General features: G+C 38.1%; 1 protein-coding gene across 4 annotated transcripts in view; it reads right to left on the bottom strand.

The window, feature by feature from the left end:
- The window catches only part of LOC122801936 (serine/threonine-protein kinase Nek5-like), a 626,240-nt gene that overhangs the window by 225,808 nt on the left and 380,759 nt on the right, over nucleotides 1-19,673 (bottom strand). The window lies entirely within an intron of this gene.

The raw sequence follows: 19,673 nt of genomic DNA, 5'->3' as shown, positions 1-19,673 counted from the left end.
CGGGACTTGGAGATGTTGATGAAAATCCCTGGATTGACTGCAAGATGCAGGAAGGAGTCTCTGGCCATGCAAAGTAGACGCTTGGTGGCAGCAGCGAAGAGCCAATCGTCTAGGTAAGGAAACACCTGAATTCTCTGAAGCCTCAGGTGAGCCGCTACTACTGCCATAACCTTGGTAAACACCCTGGAGGCTGTGGTGAGACCAAAGGGTAGGGCTCTGAACTGGACATGATTGGCTCCCAGCCAGAAGTGAAGGAATCTCCTGGAGCTTCTGCAAACCTTGATGTGGTAGTAAGTGTCCTGGAGGTCTGTCGAGCACATCCAGTCACATTCTCGGAGATAAGATAGAATGGACTGCAAGGTGACCATCTGGAATTTCTGCTTGGCTACAGACAGGTTCAGGGTTGACAGGTCCAATATAGGTCTCAGGTCCCCCGTCTATTTTGGCACTAAAAAGAACCTGGGTAAACGCCTAATCTGGACTGATCTGGGGGACCGGTTCAATGGCCCAATTGTAAAGTAGCTTTGAAATTTTGTACGCTGCGGCCTCCCTTTGAGCGGATGGAACATCTGGGAGGCACTTTGATTGGATGGGTGGGGCAATGAATGGGATGGAGTATCCTCTGGATATTATTTGGAGCACCCAATGGTCCATCATAATGGACTCCCAAGCTGTTAGGTGCAATGACAATCTTCCCCCGACTGTCTCCAGAGTAGGACAGTTGAGCAACCCCTCAGGGCTGCTGCATGGGTCTGTCCGAGAAGGTTTCCCTAGACCCAAAGTTCCTCGGACCCCCTCTGCCTCTGGGGTGGCATCTGTCTTGTTCCTCTCTGCCTCTGGGGGATGAGTTGTCCTGAGTGTCCCAGAAAACTGAGATTTTCAGAACCACATCTTCTTCTGCCCTCTCTGATTCCTAGAAAAGGATCTTTGAGGACTAGAGAAGCGGACTCTGATGGCAGACAGAGTCTTCCCGTCCTTCTCGCTCTGGACCAAGGTGTCACGAACTGTCTTCCCAAACAGGGAGTAACCGTCAAAGAGAGCATTTGTGAAAGATGCCTTGAAGGGGTCCACGAGTTGACAGAGTCTGAGCCAAGCATGCCGCCTCATTGCTATGCTGGTCCCAGCCACCCTAGCCGCTCCTTCCATGGCATGGGAAAGAAGATGCATGGATGTGGTTGAAACAGATTTCATAGTCAAAATTTTCACAGAGAACAGTCGCTTGTCCTCTGGCGACAAGGACTCTGGGGGCGACACAGCGAATTCCATGACCAGGTCTCACTGGAGTTGAATGACGTGTGCCAAATAATTCAGCACTCGTATGGAAAACGTTGCTGAAGAAAAGACTCACTTTCCAAACTGATCCACTGCCCTAGACTCTTTGACCGGAAGGTGGACCGAAAATCTTTCCTGAGCCAGTTCTCGCTTGGTGGCAGCTGCCACCACCACCATAGCATCCACAGGGGGATCCCTTGTGCCAGGCCTGTCTGTCTGCAGGAGGTGAAAGGATCCTGTTTGGGCATTTGGATATTGGCTCTATGGTGTCAGGCTCCTTCCATGCCCACGTGGTAATAAGATCCACTAATGGATCTGCAGGAGGGACACCCAGGATGTAGATGGGCCCATGCCAAAGACCTCCAGGAATATTGACTCATCCGTAGAGGGTTTTGGGGCTGACCAACCTCCCCTCTAGCAAGAGGATTTCCGTAATGTCTCCAAAGGAGACATCCTTGGGAGGTGACCTGGGGGAACCCTCACCTTCATCCAAGTCAGTATCTTCTGCGAGGGACTCGGGGGAGTCCATGTGCCTCCTCTTACACGAATGCTTACGGGGGGGCCTCCTCAGTGGGACTCTCTGAAGTGGGCTCATATGTCATGGAGGGTTCCACGATGGGATCCACCTGGGGGTCCTCTAGCATGGGCTGTCCCTGGGACAAGCTGATGTGAGTCATGACCAAATCCACGGCAGCCTGGGTGGAGTCCAAGGCAATGGGCTGGGGTCTCAGTCCCTGGAAGAGAACCCTGTCCACCACCTCAAAGGCTGAAGGCGAGTGCACCTCCTTGGCAACCAGCAAGGAAGAAGTTCTCCCTGGCTCCATCATGAGGATCGGAGCCAAGGCCAAGGAAGCCAGGGTTCCAAAGGAATGGCTTGGATCCGACAAAGTCGAAGCCAAAGGCATCTCCATTCCCTCAGATCCGGCTCCCTGTTCTCGGCCCCGAGAGTTACTCGGATCCAAACAAGTCTGATCCGAGGAACTCAAGGTAATGGCCGGTGTCGAGGTTGGAGGAACCGTCGGCGCTGAACCCCCAGCTCCAAGGATCCTCGGATCCATAAACCCCGAAACCGCAGGTTGGATCAGAGAAGGAGAGATCGGATGGAAGAAGGGCATAGACGACCCCTCTCCAGCCAGAGAGGGGCCTGACAAGACTCCCATTTGGATTTGGGTCCGAATGAATCTTCACATCATCTTGTCCACGTCACGCTCCAACAGACTCTGAGTCGACAGTGAGGAGGTGACCGACTCGCATCTGGCCCTGTGAGATGACCTCGAAGAAGGCCTCTGGTCTGAAGGCTCCATCGGCTCCGGGGAGTACCTCGGGAAATGGAGCCAAGGAGAAGTAGTCCTAACAATTTTTGAAGGTGGACTGAGAAATGGCTCCCGCTCAGGAGATCGCTTGCAGTGCCTTTCCGCCCTTTTCTCTTTCTCCCTCTTGTCCTTGTCCTTTGATTTAGTCCCTGCCTCAGCAGGCTTAGAGGGAGGTTGAGTCCCAGCCTGGGGGGGGGGGGGTTGGTCAGCTACTGGAGCCGATGTCGAAGCCGTCGCGTCTAAAGCAGAAACTGGTAGCAGGCCCTTGGTTACCAGTTTTGCCTTCCTCTCTTTTAAGGCCCTGGGGTTGAACCCTACACACGCAGCACATGGCAGACTAAGATGGGGAATGCCCAGGCAAATAACACACAGAGTGTGGCCCTCAGCCGGTGAAAGCTTGTGGCCACACTCTGTGCATTTTTTAAACATTGGTTTAGGCTGGTCAGCCATAAACACTTTCCACTCAGCCAAACACTAAACTAGAAATGCACACAAACAAGGGTTGGTTAGGCCTTCTACCTCAAAACACAAACTTTCTAAACTTTTTTTTTTTTTTTTTTACAGCAAACCGATGAAAAGATGAAGGGGAGGAAGGGTTGCTCACAAACAACTACTCTCACACACTAAATCATAAGTACCAAAAGTTTCACTTACTACACCCAGCTTGGAGCTATAGAGACCACGATGCGTACACATGAAGTGGCAAACGAGATCTGGAAGGTAGGAGAGGTGAAGGATTATGGATAAGGGGAGGAGCTTAGAGCTTGGAGTAGATGCTTGATAAAATGTTGCCAGCTCGAATCCGATATGGATCCGAATACCCACAGGTTGCAGATAAATTAAGTTAATTACTTCAGATCACATGTTCTGTAAGGCAGACAAGTATGGTGTTAAAGTCAGGGGAATATAGACTGGCTTTGTCTAACCAAAACTGAATGGCCTCTAGCCCAGCCCAATGGGGAATATTGGTGTACGGGGCAGTGACATCCAATGTGCACATTAACCAACCAGAATCCAACTGTGTATCCCTCATAATCTGTAGGAATTGATTGGTATCTTGTATCCTGGCCCTGACCATGGATAGAAGGGTTGACGATATTTGGTCAGAAATGCAGCTAAAGGTTCTGTGAGTGACCCTCTGCCCGAGACGATTGGCCTCCCCAGTGGTCCACCTAGATCTTTATGAATTTTGGGCAGTAGATAGAGATATTGGGATTGGGGATCAGACACGGTCAAATTATACAAGATTTGCTTACTAATAATACCCTGTCCAGGGCGAGGTTCAGGAATGTATCTATTTCCAGTTTGAATTTTGGTGTTGGATCTAGTGGCATGTGCATATAAAATTTACCATCGGATAGCTGTCTTTCAGCATCTGCAAGATACATTGACCAATTCATAACCACGACCACCCCACCTTTGTCGGCTGGTAATATGGACAACAACGCCGATATTCCTAAGCTTAGTTAACACCTCCTGTTCCTGCTTAGTAAGGTTGTGTTTCATGTTAGTAAGAAGAAACTTGTTAAAGTGTAGATCTTTGAGCACACAGTCCTTAAATATATCAACGTGTTTGTCCATGGGTGGCATGAAAGAGGATTTCTGGAAATGAAATTCAGTACATCTTTAAGCCTGAGTGTCGTCTGAAAAAAAATTTTAAATTCAACAATCGGCAAAATTTGAGACATCATTGGCAAATGTATCCTCATTAACAAAAAAAACAAGGGTAAAGTTAAGACCCTTGTTGAGTAGTTTTATTTCAATTTCAGACAATGAGTAGGTAGAAATGTTATGCACATTATTGGTATCTCTTAATGTGGTAGAATCAGATCCAAAAGATGTTGAATAGTATTTGTGGGATCTGTGTTTCCTGCCCCCTCTATGCTTACCCCCCCAAAGGGTCAGTACTTAGGCATCTCTTAGCTGCCGGTGAATCTGAAATGAGGGTGATTTTGATATCTGTGGCAGAGGATGAGTCATCACCGGACGTGTTACTGTGCCCATTAGGGCCTTTTTTAAGTATGGACTGGGGTCTCTTTCTTTTAAAGATTGATTTGTTCATATCCTGCTCAACAAATCTGACATTTTTCTGTAACCCAAAAGGTTTACCTATCTCACAATCCATGATATCATGGTTAAATTTGCGGGTCTTCTTGGTTTTGAGCTGTTGCTCTAAAGTAAATAAGTCCCTGACTAATTGGTTAACATATTTGTCAAAAAAAGGTTCCCCCTCAGAAGGTCTGACCTCTTCACATACTGTTTTAACTTCAAGATTGAACTTATTTAGATTATCCAGAACTGGAAGTTCAGACATAATATTACTGGATAATCAATGTTAAGATTCTTGAACTCTAACCAGAAAACCATTGTGGGATATAAAGTTAAACATTTCTGACATACTTAGTAGGGCCCATCTACGTAAGGTATAAGAACTAAATTAATTCTACTGCAGAGATTCAAAGTTACACAAAACAAGGTAAGGAGATCATTAAGGAGATCTTTGCTTTACATATAGGTAAGATTGTTTTTAGAAATTATTGCAGCTCTGAGTGTTCCATCACTGGGACAGAATGTAGCTTTTTTATTTCTTTGTTCTGGGTATGAAATTTTATCCGGGGTTTTAGCTATAATATCAATATTATATAAAATCAGTGTGTGAATTCTGGTTATTTTATTGCAGATACTTTGTCATTTTAGGTAAGCTACATTTAGGGCAGTGGTTGTTATCCATAGTGCAGACATGGGCAAATGTAAGATGGGATTAGGTACATGGGGTAAGGGTCTGGAAGTGTAATGTTGCATGTATGAAGTATTTGTGGTAGCAATATACTGCAGTAGCACAAGCCCACTGTTAAGGATTTTAAGATGTTACAAAAATAATTTCCATAAGATGGCAAATGTTTTAAGAAGGCATATGACTACTTTGCACAGTTTGCATTTGTATTACATTCAGTTTTGTGGGTTTGCAGGACATGTTTGAAATGGGATGGGTGCTTCTTTTTTTAGATTAAAGAGTTAAGTATTAAGTTATGAATGCTAGACTCAGAATCCTGAGGTATTCCATCACTGAGATGAAAGTCTGAGTGGAAAATCCCTGAAATACATCTAAATATAGATCTATTTACCTGTGGAAGAAAAGCTCTTTGTACTGAGGTGTCTAGCAGGCACCACAGGAACATAGTACTGTGAAATGGGGTCAGAAAACATTTCTGAATGTTCTCTTGGAATCCCAGCTTCTGTAGGATATCCCTTACCAAACAGACAGATTCCTGACACTTTCAGACACTGCAAAGATAGGCAAGTCTAAATATGGAAAACTGATAAAAATAACTCTGTCAGCGAAAGTCAACACAGAAAACAGTTGTACCCACACTCCGTTCGCTGCACTGCTCCACAATTCCTTATAAAACACTTCTTTATTTAATAAAACAAATGAATGAGTACCAGGTTAAGCGCTTTCATCTACATCAATGTAGACTTCTTCAGAACACTTCCATTTGTTAAATGCTGGATTTTATATATGCAACTAACCAATCCTAACCATCCACTAATATACATCAATAAACAATTAAATATTTAAAGTGCTCAGTGCTAAGGTATTTTCCTTCCTATTACTGCACATTATATACTAATAATATTCATAATTCTTCTGATAAACCCTTTCATTATATGGAAAACTGTGGATACCCTGTAGCTTGCAATGGGCCATGACAAGAACAAAATATTTTTGTGAATACTATTCAAGCAGAGGATAGCCCAAATGTTAAGGAAGAGAACAGATAATGTGACCCAGACACCAAAATCTTAAGAAACACCTGAAATCTGGATGAATATGAATGTGATGATATGCATTTTTTATATCTAGGGTCACGAGAAAACTCAAATGAGGAAGGAGGGGTAACAATTTGTGAAGTGAAATCATTTTGGACTTGGCCACTATCACAAACTGGTTCCAGAAAGAAAGATCAAGAACTGGTCTCCAAGAATTTTCTTTCTTTGGCACTAGAAACATTCTTGAGTAAAATCCTTCCCCTATCTGATGAGGAGGAACAGCTTATATTAACCCCCCTAACACAGCATATGATGTAAAACAGGAGGAAAGGAGAGAGAGAGAGAGAGAGAGAGAGAGAGAGAGAGATGGGAAGGACTTTCCTGAAAAGGTGGAAGTTCCTCGCACTGCCATTTGTAGCTTATATGGATCAAAGCCAGAACCCATTTGTCAGAAACAATCTATTGTCAAAGAGAGAAATGAAGATTCATACTTTCTTGAAGGCTTAAGGGACTGACAGAGTTGGGGGAGACAAGGTCTCTCATACAGTCATTCTGATTTACTTGACTGCCCTTTGTTTTGGGGGTCCTGCTTTCTCCTGGAACCTCCCTGCCATTGTTTTTAAATGTCTACTTACTAGCATTTCTGCTGAAACTAGTTATTTTGTTTTTTTGTCAAATTTAGACAAGGGAACTGATAATCCCTAGCAAAACTTACAGAAGGAGGGCTAAAACATTTGAGAGATTCCGTGAATCAACTCTCCCCTCTCATCAAGCTTTTTGATAACCTCTGCAGCAGAAGGTCCAAAAACTAAATCTCAATCCAAAGGAGAATTCAAAATGTAATTTTTGATATAATCTGGGAGGTTCTGAGAAAGCAGCCAGACAAACCTCCTTAAAACAGTACCAGTAGCCATAGCCCTGGCAAGTATATCTATAGAGTCATAAACAGATTGTAAACACTGAGTACTGACTTGGGAAACAGAAGAAACTGAACTATACAATGAAGAATAAACTTCGACATATGAGCCTGACAGGTCAGAAGTCTAAAAATCAAAGTTTGTTAAGCACACATTTTCCCCCAAACTTAAAAAAAAGTTCCATCCTTGTCAGAATGAAAAGAATTACAATTAACAAAATGTTTGACAGTGGCTGGATTTCTTAAAACTATAGCTGCTGGGTCCAGGTCTGAGATTACAGTATAAAAACTCAAAAAATTAAGGAACTTTATGCAATCTATCTGATTTCTTAGGAGAAGCATGCTGTCAGGGAAACCACAGGATATGACAACAACATCCTCTGATGCTGACAGCACTTGGGGCTGGGCGAAGGTTCTGGAAATTGTTTGTAACAAATCATAATATTTTCTTTGGGACTGAGAAACCTCAGTATTCTGCCATGGAAAGCATTGGTTCATCCTGGAAAAAAAGTGTTAGAGAAAGAGAATCCCTCACAAGGTGAATCAGATACTACACTATCCTCAGAATGAGAATCAGAAAACTGAGGGAAAAATGCATCTGTCCATTCACAACCCCCTACAGATTCCAGTTCTTGAATCTCTTCAGGCAAGGAGGAACCCCTATTTCTTCCACTGGAAACCAGCTTACAAAAAGGCTTAAGAGCCTGAACAAGACCCTAAGCTAAGCCCAATAAATTACTCTTGTCCAGAAAAAACTGATAAAGGAGAAGATAACTGTTATTTTGTTGTCTCTTTTTGACAGGAATATGCGGAAATACAGGCACAGTATTGCCAGCAATTTCTTCCCCAGGGACTGGCAACACATTCTGTTTTAGCAGAAGCACCTTCCCTACCCCTTCTCTCATGACCAACAAAAGTGGCTCTCCCTTACCCACTGAGGAGACCTCAACAGTCAGACAGGACATGGTGGCAGTATGGATTATACCAGTCTGCTGTAGCGGCAAAGGCTGATCAACAATCTTTTTCTGTTTGTGGCTGGAAAAATGTCCAACTAAGGGACTTGTACTTTATTCCATGGTTAAGCCGAAAAAGTGCTTTATTCCCAGGAAAGCTTAGCAATAGTTGGTAAACTAGAAAAATCACAAAAAATTAAGTTTTTCCCAACAAAAAAAGTAAAAAGTAATTTAAATGATTCCCCGAGACAGAAAAGGTAAAATAAACACAATTTCTTCACAGAAAAAGTAGTTTTAAATACCCTTTTTTACCAGAAAAGTAAAAAAATGTACTCCTATTTAAAAGTACATAAAAGTAATGAGACAATTAATAAAGCCACTTTTAACTTGCTTAAACATACTTGTTTTCTCAGAAAACTAAGTTTAAACAAGTTAAAAGTTAATGTAGAAGTTTTTTCCTGAAGGAAACTTATCTGCCCAGAAATGGAACAGCATTATCTGACTGTCAATCCTCAAAAGCCTGCAGAGGAATGATAGGAAAGCTCTGAAAGATTTGGCGCCCAAACCTGACTTTTAAGTCAGCTCAGCTCAGCTGACTAACAGTTTGGGTGCATGGAAGGTACACTGAAGCTTTCAAAGCTGAGGTATTGTTATATACAGGATATAACCCCTATAGCTAAGGCTACTACGGTAGTGATCAATGTGAAGAACTTCTATATTATACTGCAACAATCTATGCTCTTTTATTTAGTGCACTATTTTTATCTGAGAAACATCTTGCACTTCAGAATGTCATAATGTTTGCCTTGGCACAATTCTTTCCCTCTTTGGTACTTCATAGTATATTACTCTTTACTTGTGCATCTGCTATATTGCAGAATCCATTGACACTTTGACTGCTGCTGTCAGCTGGTAATATATTTAGTTTCACACAGAAAGCATTCCACCTGAGAATCAAACTGAAGTAATATCCCTATCTGCTGCACCACTGTGCTGGAAATGTAATCATGGCCTCTCAGTGAGTGCCAAAGTTTAATGTGAACAATCACCACTGTGTCTTTTATAATCTTAGTTAACTGAGGTATGGAAAACTTTTATGGCATAGCTCTGATCTACTTACCTCCAGAATTGGGGACAAATCCAAAAATAATCAACAATAAAGATCCCAAATCAGGGATTATTTTTTAAATATTAGTACTATTAATCCAGTCCATTGTGAGAATAACAAGATATGAATTAAAGTGCATTTTATGAAGTAAAAGAAGTCTGTAATTATCATAGTTATTATTTATAAAGGGTAATCCAGCACTTCTTTTTCAAAACAACACCACTTTTAGGAGGGCCAGAGCAAAGTTTAGAGTCAAAATCAGAGATATTCCTGAAAATCAGGGACATTTGAGAGGCATGATGGGGCTCTGTAGTGTAGTTTACAGTGCAAAGTAATGTAGAGTGACATAATGAGTGCCACATGACAAAGTATTTTAATCATTGTTGCCTGTCATTTTAGTAACCTGATAAGTGGTAAATGTTAGGATAAAAGACTTTTGTGATATAACTATTAATTGTAAAATGAAAATGCCAAACTTAGTAAGTTCTTGTCTTTTTTTTTTTTTTTTTGTAGTAGTCAACATTACATTAAACCATATTCGTTATTGTTTTGGGTGATTCATTAGAATTCTATACATTTTTGATGGTGCCATGTTTTAGATGTGACCTTAAATCATCTTGTCTTCTCCTCTGCACTAGATGTTAAAAGTACCTTTCTGGAACAGAATATTGTATGTAAGAATCCAGAAAATATTCATCTTTAGTTTGCTTGTCACTCTCGTTAGATAAATATGTATTGATTTTGGTGATCTGCAAACATACCTTGAACTGCCCAGATTTTTGCAGAATGTTCTGATTTTTGCTTCACATTTTTAGTCTGTTCATCATAAAATTTGCATCTTTCTGGCAAATCATTGAGGATTAAAGTCACTAAATAATTACAGACACTTGAGATTCAGACTTCATATACTTCAGAAAATACATAATAATGCAAAACCTGTTATTCTAACAACTTTCTATAGGAGCAATATTTAAAATCTGTCCCTGTTTTTGGGCCTTTGTTCACCCCATTATTTCTGGCTTTGTCTAGATTTCTTGCACTGAGAGGTTGAGAGGTATGACTGCAGAACGAAAAAACAGCTTCAGATCCACCAATAAGTGCTTCACCACTTGTCAGCAAAAGACAGATTTAATGCAGCCAATGTTTAAAACAAATAACAAAATATAACTGTGAACAAGTTAAGCGCTTTCACCCAAAACATTAGGGCCAATGTTTAAAACAAATAACAAAATATAACTGGACCGGAGTTCCGCTGTGGCGACCCCTAACCGGGAAAAGCCGAAAGACACAACAACAACAACAACTATCGATTTACTAGTACAATACTATTGAATATTAAGTATAGAATTATTAGTTTTACGTTTGTACATATTTTTTATATAATTTTTTTATTTGTTGTTTCGTATATACATTACATGTTTTATTATAGCTTTTATAGAATCTATATGATGAAGCCGTTTCATTACGGCTTTGAATAGCAGTATAAAGGATATTGCTGTTTTAAATGTGTTTAATGGTTTAAGTAATTTTTGGCACCAAATTATGTATATAAGGATGAAGTTGTGTATTATGAATTGTTCTGATGAAGCCCTAATGTTTTGGGGGAAAGTGCTTAACTTGTTCACAGTTATATTTTGTTATTTGTTTTAAACATTGGCTGCATTAAATCCATTTTTTGCTGACAAGTGGTGAAGCACTTATTGGTGGATCAGAAGCTGTTTTTTCATTCTGGTTTGTTTCCGAATTGGATTTATTCTGTTGTTGCTTTTCTAGCTATGGATATCACCGGTGCACTACCATCTAAAGAACTGGGAGCTGAGAAAGACAATCATTTTAGTTTACAAGACGAGATTACGCAGCTAAAGGGTGAATTAAATAAACTTGTTGAATTAGTCAATAATTTATTCAACAATGATTGTGTTGGGAAATCCGCTCACCCATCTAGCAATATCGATAATGCCAGGATTCCGGGTACTCCTGGTACTACTAACAAGGATACCAGCAATTTTGGCAAACTGCCATTGGGGGTGAACCTTATTGCAAACGGCATCAATTCTCTCAACAGAGAGGCTAATACTTCTACGGTGGAGAGGGAAGCCAACAATGACAGTTTTATCCTACCTAACAGGCAGGGTACTAGTCATAGAGGCAGTCCGAAGGGACACAGTAATGTACTGGACATCACAGACCCTTTGAACAGCAGTAAGATCAATTTAACAGACTTCACTTTTGATTTTTCGATATACGATGTGGATGAAGAGGCTAAACAAACTGGCGCCAAGCTGAAAAGAACGTTACCACTTAAAACATACTCTTCAGTGACTGGTAACGTTACACAACAGAATAAAGGTACTGTTTATATTAATACTCATTCTGGCTCCCGGTCAGAAAGAGTAGGATCTATCAATAAGGACAATCAATTTTTAACAGCTAACTGTAACTTGGATAGTATGAAGTATAATCAAAATATTAAGTCTCCCGAAATAGATGATGTGGGGAGCTTAAAAAGCATGATATATTTATTGGGTAAAAAATTAAAAAGCATTAATGGGTTGAAAGTTGATAACGCTTATTTGCTTAAATGCATTGAAATGAAAATAGTACCAATGGGTTTGAGGTTTTTCAAACAACCCATGGGTTTAGATTTAACAAACAATGGAATTAATGAATTTAATGCATTTTTAATGAATGTGGTTACAATTTTATGCGATTACTTATAAAATTTAATTATGAGAAATTAAGTAAGTTAGTGCAGGAAACTGACAAATCAAATACTATGATAATTAATGACCTATTGTTTTCTGAATGGGAAAAATTGTACATCAAAGAATACCAGCTGGCAGATAGATGGATTAACAACATTCTGGATAGAAAGAATAAAAAAATACAAAGGGATGTTGACCATTATAAAAAAGACACGGCTTATATATGGCCTAAGGAAAAAGAAAAGAATAAATATGATAATAAGAACAACAATTGACTACAAGGAGAATGAGATAGGATAGACCACGCCATTATAGAGAACAAAATTTTCAGAAGGGCAATGTAGTACAGGGACAACCGTTTCAGAACAGAATGCACCAATAGTATTACCCTACGAATATGAGGAACAATCAGAAGTATTGCTGGAGGAACAAGTAGGGATAAAATCATTAGAAGTTGGTTATGAGGTAGATGATATAGTAATTATGGAAAATATATATACATACAACAATTTTAATATTTACAACTACTCCAATATTAACGTATGTCACTCACACTTTGACTTGTTTACTAAGGGTATGAAATACATACCCAATCCAAAATTTAACCTTGTTGACTGTTTATGTGAGTTTAAAAAATATATTAGGAAGGTAAATTTAGCAGTATTATTTAAGGATAAATCTCAGACATATAATAATAAGAATAAAAATTCTATAGATATGTTAAAAAAAGCAAGTACATATATTCCCCCTAGTCATCCCACAGTAGTGACTAGGGAAATTTATCAAATGTACAATAAATTATACAAATCACACACGCTAGTAATTTAACTAAGGAGGAAGAGAAAATTTTTAAATATTTACAAAGAGATAATAACATCAGGGTAATGAAGCCTGACAAAGGGGGAGGGGTGGTCCTATATGATAACATTGACTATACAAAAAAGATGTATGACATTTTACACTATTCTGGAAATTATGAAACTAAATCACTAAATGAGATTAATATAGCCTACCAAAGAATTGACTCATATTTGGAAGAATATTTAATTGAAGGAAGAGTCACTAGTGATTTATATAATTATTTAAAAGTTAAACATCCTAAATTAGCTACTTTGGTTGGTATACCTAAAGTACATAAGGACACCTCCAACCCACCCTTTAGACCTATAGTATCAGGAAGTAAGTCTAAAATATTCCAGTTAGGTAAATATATTGATACTAAGTTAAAATACATTTACAGTATTATACCTCATATGGTAAAAGATTTGTGGGAATTTTTAAGTAAATATCCCACCGATGCATGAAAAGAAGCTATCATCTTTGTCACCATTGACGTTGTAGATCTCTTTTCATGCATCCCTAAGCAAGAAGGCTTAGAAGCATTTAATAATAGAATTAGCAAATATTCTAACTTTAAATGGGATGAAATATGTTTAATTTTGGAGATGATGTCCATAGTATTAGATAACAACTACATATTCTTTGAAGGAGAGTATTTCAAGCAGACTACGGGGGTTGCTATGGGGGCAGCATGTGCCCCAATATACATTAACCTAGTTATGCTGGATTGGGAAGACACCAAACTATTTCCCAGTATATATTATAAATATATCAAACACTATTCCAGATTTCTGGATGATATATATATATATATATATATATATATATATATATATATATATATATATATACTGTGGGAAGGAGATATGGATACTCTCCCATCTTTTATTCAATTTCTCAATAGCAGTAGTGAGTATTTAAAATTTACTTTTGCTCACAGCTATGAAGGTGTGGCCTACCTAGATACTTACATTTACCAACAGGGAGGTAAAGTAAAATCAAAAATACATCGAAAAATACATTCTCCAATAATTATTTGGAGTATGGTAGCTGCCACCCAGATAAAGTTAAGTACAATGTATTCAAAGGGCAGTGCATTCAGGCTGTACGGATGACCTCTGAATACGATAATATGATAGGAGAATTGAATTTTATAATGAATTTATTTCAACAAAGAGGCTATCCCCAAAATATGATGACAAATGTAGTACAATATATTATTCAGGAATGGGACATAAAATATAAGCCATTATTAGGATCTGGTATAGAGGCAACATTGAACATAATAATAATAATAATAATAATATGACAGGCCCTTACCAATGATCCTGTATTATACAATATAACCTGGCTGCTAATGAAGTAAAAAATTTGATGTACAAATATTGGTATTTAATTATGGGTGATAGTACATTGACAGAAATTATGGATACCAAACCTAATTTTATTTATAAAATGGGATGAAACATAAAACAGTATGTAGAATGTTATCATGGAGGGGTTAAGAACATGAAGAGAGGATATAAAACACACAGTAAGAAATGTGAAGCTTGTAATCAATGTAGTTACATATTGGAAAAGGATAAAATAATATTAGAGAATGGACATAAGACAATAGTAAGATTTAAAACAGGAAATTGTAACACCAAATGATTATATATATGGCAAAGTGTAATATTTGTTCTAGTTACTATGTGGGTAAGATGGAAAGATGTTTGAAAAAGAGAATCTATGATCATACCTATAGTATTAGAACAAAAGACACTACTAACGCGCTATATAGACATATTGAGAAGAATGATGACACCCACCAATTTAAATTTTCCATTCTGGATACTATTAAAATGGACCCTAGAAGGGGTGACAATAAAAGTTTATTAAACTATAAGGAAGTATGGTGGCAAATATATTTGGCTGCAACCACACCACCGGGACTTAATGATTATGTCCCAGTTAAACCCATATTGGAAATATTACAATAAAAATTATTACAATTACAATAGGTCAGTATTAGCTTTTTATCATATACATTATTATGGATAAAGATATGTGATGTTAACATAATGCCATGTAGGAAATACATATTTATTATTAGAGTACCACAAATAGTGGAATATATTTTTAATACACAGTTTTTATATTTTTTACATATTTTTGTTACATATAGTATATTTGAGTAGATAGTGTGTAATATAGGTTCACTGCCCACTTATTAATGTATTGTTGGGAATTATATGTTACACATCTATACATTTTAGTTAGTGGGCATGATTATTAAGCACAGTACTATTGATTTACTAGTACAATATTATTGAATATTAAGTATAGAATTATTATTTTTACACGTTTGTACATATTTTTTATATCATTTTTTTTTTATTTGTTGTTTCGTATATATATTACATATTTTATTATAGCTTTTATAGAATCGATATGATGAAGCCGTTTCAGTACGGCTTTGAATAGCAGTATAAAGGATATTGCCGCTTTAAATGTGTTTAATGGTTTAAGTAATTTTTGGCACCAAATTATGTATATAAGAATGGAGTTGTGTATTATGAGTTGTTCTGATGAAGCCCTAATGTTTTGGGTGAAAGCGCTTAACTTGTTCACAGTTATATTTTGTTATTTGTTTTAAACATTGGCTGCATTAAATCCATTTTTTGCTGAAAAGTGGTGAAGCACTTATTGGTGGATCCGAAGCTGTTTTTTCGTTCTGGTTTGTTTCCGAATTGGAGGTATGACTGCAGACACGTTTGACAGTGTACTAATCAGCCTTTTGTTCAGTAGGATAAATTCTCTTATGGAAAATTGTTCACATTAAGACATGCTGAAGTTAAAGGGCTAAACTGTATTTTCTTGGCAGTATCTTCAAAATCGGCCTGTCACTCAAATAAAATATGCCCAGTAATGCCCACATTGCACCCATAGCTATGCAAAGCAAAATGGTGTACCTTATTATAAACAACTACCCGTTTTACTTCTTACTACATTGTTATCATCATCATAATCATCAGTATCAGACCACTTTTCTCATTTTTTTTTACATGGGGTTGGGGTGTCGTGACAACTCTCACCACCTTTCTCCATTCAGTGCCCTCTCTTACCTTCTTCAAAGTCATGCCTGATTATCACAGGTCTTCTCTCTTGCACTCCATCTATCTCATTGGTGGATGTCCTTGTTTCCTCTTGCCTTCTCCCTGTCTCCTCAAATATTCTTCAACAATTTATCTTTTGCTTTCCTAATCATGTACCCATGCCACTGTAATGATGTAACCAGGCCACTGTAATCATGCACCCATGCACCATAATCATGTACCCAGGCCACTGTAATCTGTTCCCTTTGACCTTGTCTGTAATTGGACCTACTCTGGCTTCTGATCTGATGCCATGATTTCTTCTGTCTCACAATCTGCATCCTACTGTACTGTTACTACATTAATTACTCCTGTACATTTCAATCTAATGCAGCTATCACCTATAACTATTTTTGCAATGCTATGCTGAATAGTCTGATAATATGAGTGTTATAAAAATATATTTGGTTATGAAATGTTAAGAAATAATTAACTTCTGTAAATGCGGTTGACTGCTGCATAATGTCGGACATGCACACACAATGTAATTAAAGAAACTACCTTCTTATGGTTAAGGTATTTGCCTTGCAAACACAAGGTGCATGGTTTGAGTCTCACAATGGATAATTGGCTAGGCTTAAAATGGCTCTCAAGGGCAGTTAGCTTAGTACTAACCTATGAACCTATTATCATACTAACTGTAATTCTGAGCTTTCTGCACAGTTCATAGATTTACCTAGCACTTATATCAGTAATCCAGTTTATACCGATATTATTTTTGTACACTGTTATTTGCTATGACATTTTGCAACATACTGCTTAGTATAACATACAATAGAATACAATACTGCAGGCCATCCTTTAACAGCATTGTAAAAATGTATTACATCATGTACATGGTTTCAGATAAAGGGTATTTTAGCTCAGGTTTTAGGAGAATACTCACATATTGACAACAATAACAAGAAATATTATTTCACCCACGAGCATCTGACTTCATTAATGGTTTCATATGTACTGTGCATTTTTGTTACCTCTATAAAACTACAAAGCTACTCCATTCTGTTATCTTCCTATATATTACAGTATTGCATGCTGTATGCATGGTCAGAATTTCTCAGTGGAGTAGCAGCATTGCAGTAGGTGTTCTGGGCTGGGCTTCTGGCTAACCAAATCATCCCTGCTGAAAGCTCTCGTTAGTGAGTGCATGGGAGCATGCACTCAGAGAGGGAAGGCATTGTGAGTCTTCATAGTGATGCAGGTAGTGCCCCCCCCCTTCCAGGATGGATGCAGGGTCTTACAGAAGTGTTCTCATAGACAAGATATTGGTGAGAGTCCAAACTCACCTATGTCTATAAAAATAATATCCCTATGGATGGTCCCACTGTAGCAGATCTGAGAATTCCCTACTGATAGGAAATGAATGGACTTGATCTGAAAGGGAGAGGCTTGATGGTCAGCAGGCACTTGATGGCGTACAAGCTGAGGGGAGGTGGGGAAAGCACCTAGGAAAAATATACACTAGCCTACATTGTCTCTGACAACTACATTTAAGTACATCTCTTTAAACTGATTAGTACTACTCAGTATAATAAAGCCTCAGTGGCCTCACATAATTACTTCTATCCTGCATTCTTTCTGCACTGAACTATAGTTTCTTCTTTAAAATTTATTACACATAATGGTACAATGCTCAATTTCATAAAAAAAAATTCTAAAACAGAAAAAGTAGTGAAGCATGTATGAAAATATTGCTATTGTCTTGTATCTTCCCCTTTTCAATTAAACCATTCATAATACCATTATATTCTATGAAAAACCAAAATGTCATATTACTTTTGCATCTTCCCATCAATATATTTTTCTAACTATTCTTTCATCGTTCTGTTGAATGTATGTGTATTTAGACATTTAATGAACATCAGCTCAGTCGTTACCCCTATCGCTTTTGTATACCTGCTTTCAAATTGCTGTGCACAGCAAACACAATACTGCTACTCTTTACGAAACTACTTAACACAAGACACAATGCATTTACATTACACAAAAACAATGTGCTCAGCCTGACCCAATTTATCTTTTAAGATATCGTTTAAGATATGATACACCAACTGTTGCTCATGTCTTCTTGTGACATATGCTTCTGGGTAATATTTCTAACTACTAGCTATTTGTGCATCATAAAGTTTGCTAAAATGGTATGAGTTAGTGATCATAAAACTTGTTCATGTTCCCTTCTGTGCTATACATGTCTCATACTTCTGTTGTCTTGATTTCATCCTCCAATTTATTTTAGTGTTTTTTTCGTTTGATTTTCACAGCTGAACAAAGGTACAGAAAGAGACAAGAGGCCTACAGATTCAGCAGAAGGTGCTTGCAGTACTAAGAAAGGAGAATGAAAGTTCGGATATGATAATGAGGTCTTATTTATGGAAAACAGCAGAAACAGTGACAGATGGCAGTAACTAGTATGCAAAATAAACTCCAGGAGGTCAAAATGCACACACTGCCCCTGCAAACCCTGATTAGTGAATATAAACTCTTGTGCACTATACATAGACCTCTCTCTCTGGAGCTGTGGAGCAGGTCTAATTACTGGCAGACTGTCAAAGCAAACTACAAAAAATAATTCTACATGAACTCTTACAGACATGGACAAGGAGTGTTGGCATCTGGTGTGTATATCTTTTACATGAAAAATAAGTAAACCAGTTGTGATGCTTCCTGCCCTTCTACCAAGATAATAAGCAGGCCTTCTCCTCAGTTACAGAACCTGATATTATGTAGATATGATGGTTCTTGCAGAAAAAAGCAAAGTTAACAAAACAGTCTCCTAGCTTTCTACTGTTGCTTCCTCCATATTTCCTGCAAATACCTTCTCAGTGTTTCTTTCAACCTATTGACTTCAGCCCATGTAATCCCATCCTGTACCCAGGCACAACAAACCCAGTAGCACTCATCCCTACTCCTTCTTTCAGTTCTGCACACCCAGTACAGTTTCCTGCCTTTCATCTGTAACAATCCCAACAGTGATCACATGACTGACAGCCAGTAAACATGGTCTTTACTGCCCACTGTTAAGAACAAATTTTGAATATATTCATGCTAAGAGTTTAATATAAGAATTCCATTAATAAAACTCTGGTTGTGCTAAAAATGTGTATTATATTTCAAGTCCTTCACTTTCTTTTATGCTTATTGCCATTTGTATTTAAATTATGATTGTTAACTATTACATGCAAAATATATTCCTTTATATATAGTGCTTTCATTGCAGGTCAACAAGCTACAGTTCATGCTACTCACTCCACATACCCAGACAAAAACATATTCTAATAATCACTGTTAACTGAATTACTTCGTCATTTCCACAGTTATACTACCAACAACTAACTTTTGCTATTTTCTGTTCCCTTCCCTTCCATGCATACTATTACAGCACATTTCACACATTGCAGTTCTCCCTAATCTCTCTCTCCCTCAGGCAAACATGGACTATTTATGAGTTCTGTGGATTGCATCCGCAGTAGCATGCTGACAGATAACCATGAAAGCACACTGTTTGTTACGTTCTTTGTAACTTTTCATTTCAGATGACTGTTCTATGATCTTCATTACTGCATCCTAACTTGACACAACAGTAATCATCAGATGGACTGAAATACAAAAAGTATTTGTTAAAGATACAGTGCGCTGATACAAAGTATCTGTGTAATAT

This window comes from Protopterus annectens, chromosome 5.part0, assembly GCF_019279795.1.
Source record: "Protopterus annectens isolate FY-2018-M chromosome 5.part0, PAN1.0, whole genome shotgun sequence".
NCBI lineage: Eukaryota > Metazoa > Chordata > Ceratodontiformes > Protopteridae > Protopterus > Protopterus annectens.
The sequence above is the reverse complement of the archived record's forward strand: the minus strand, read 5'-3'. Positions and strand labels throughout refer to the sequence as shown.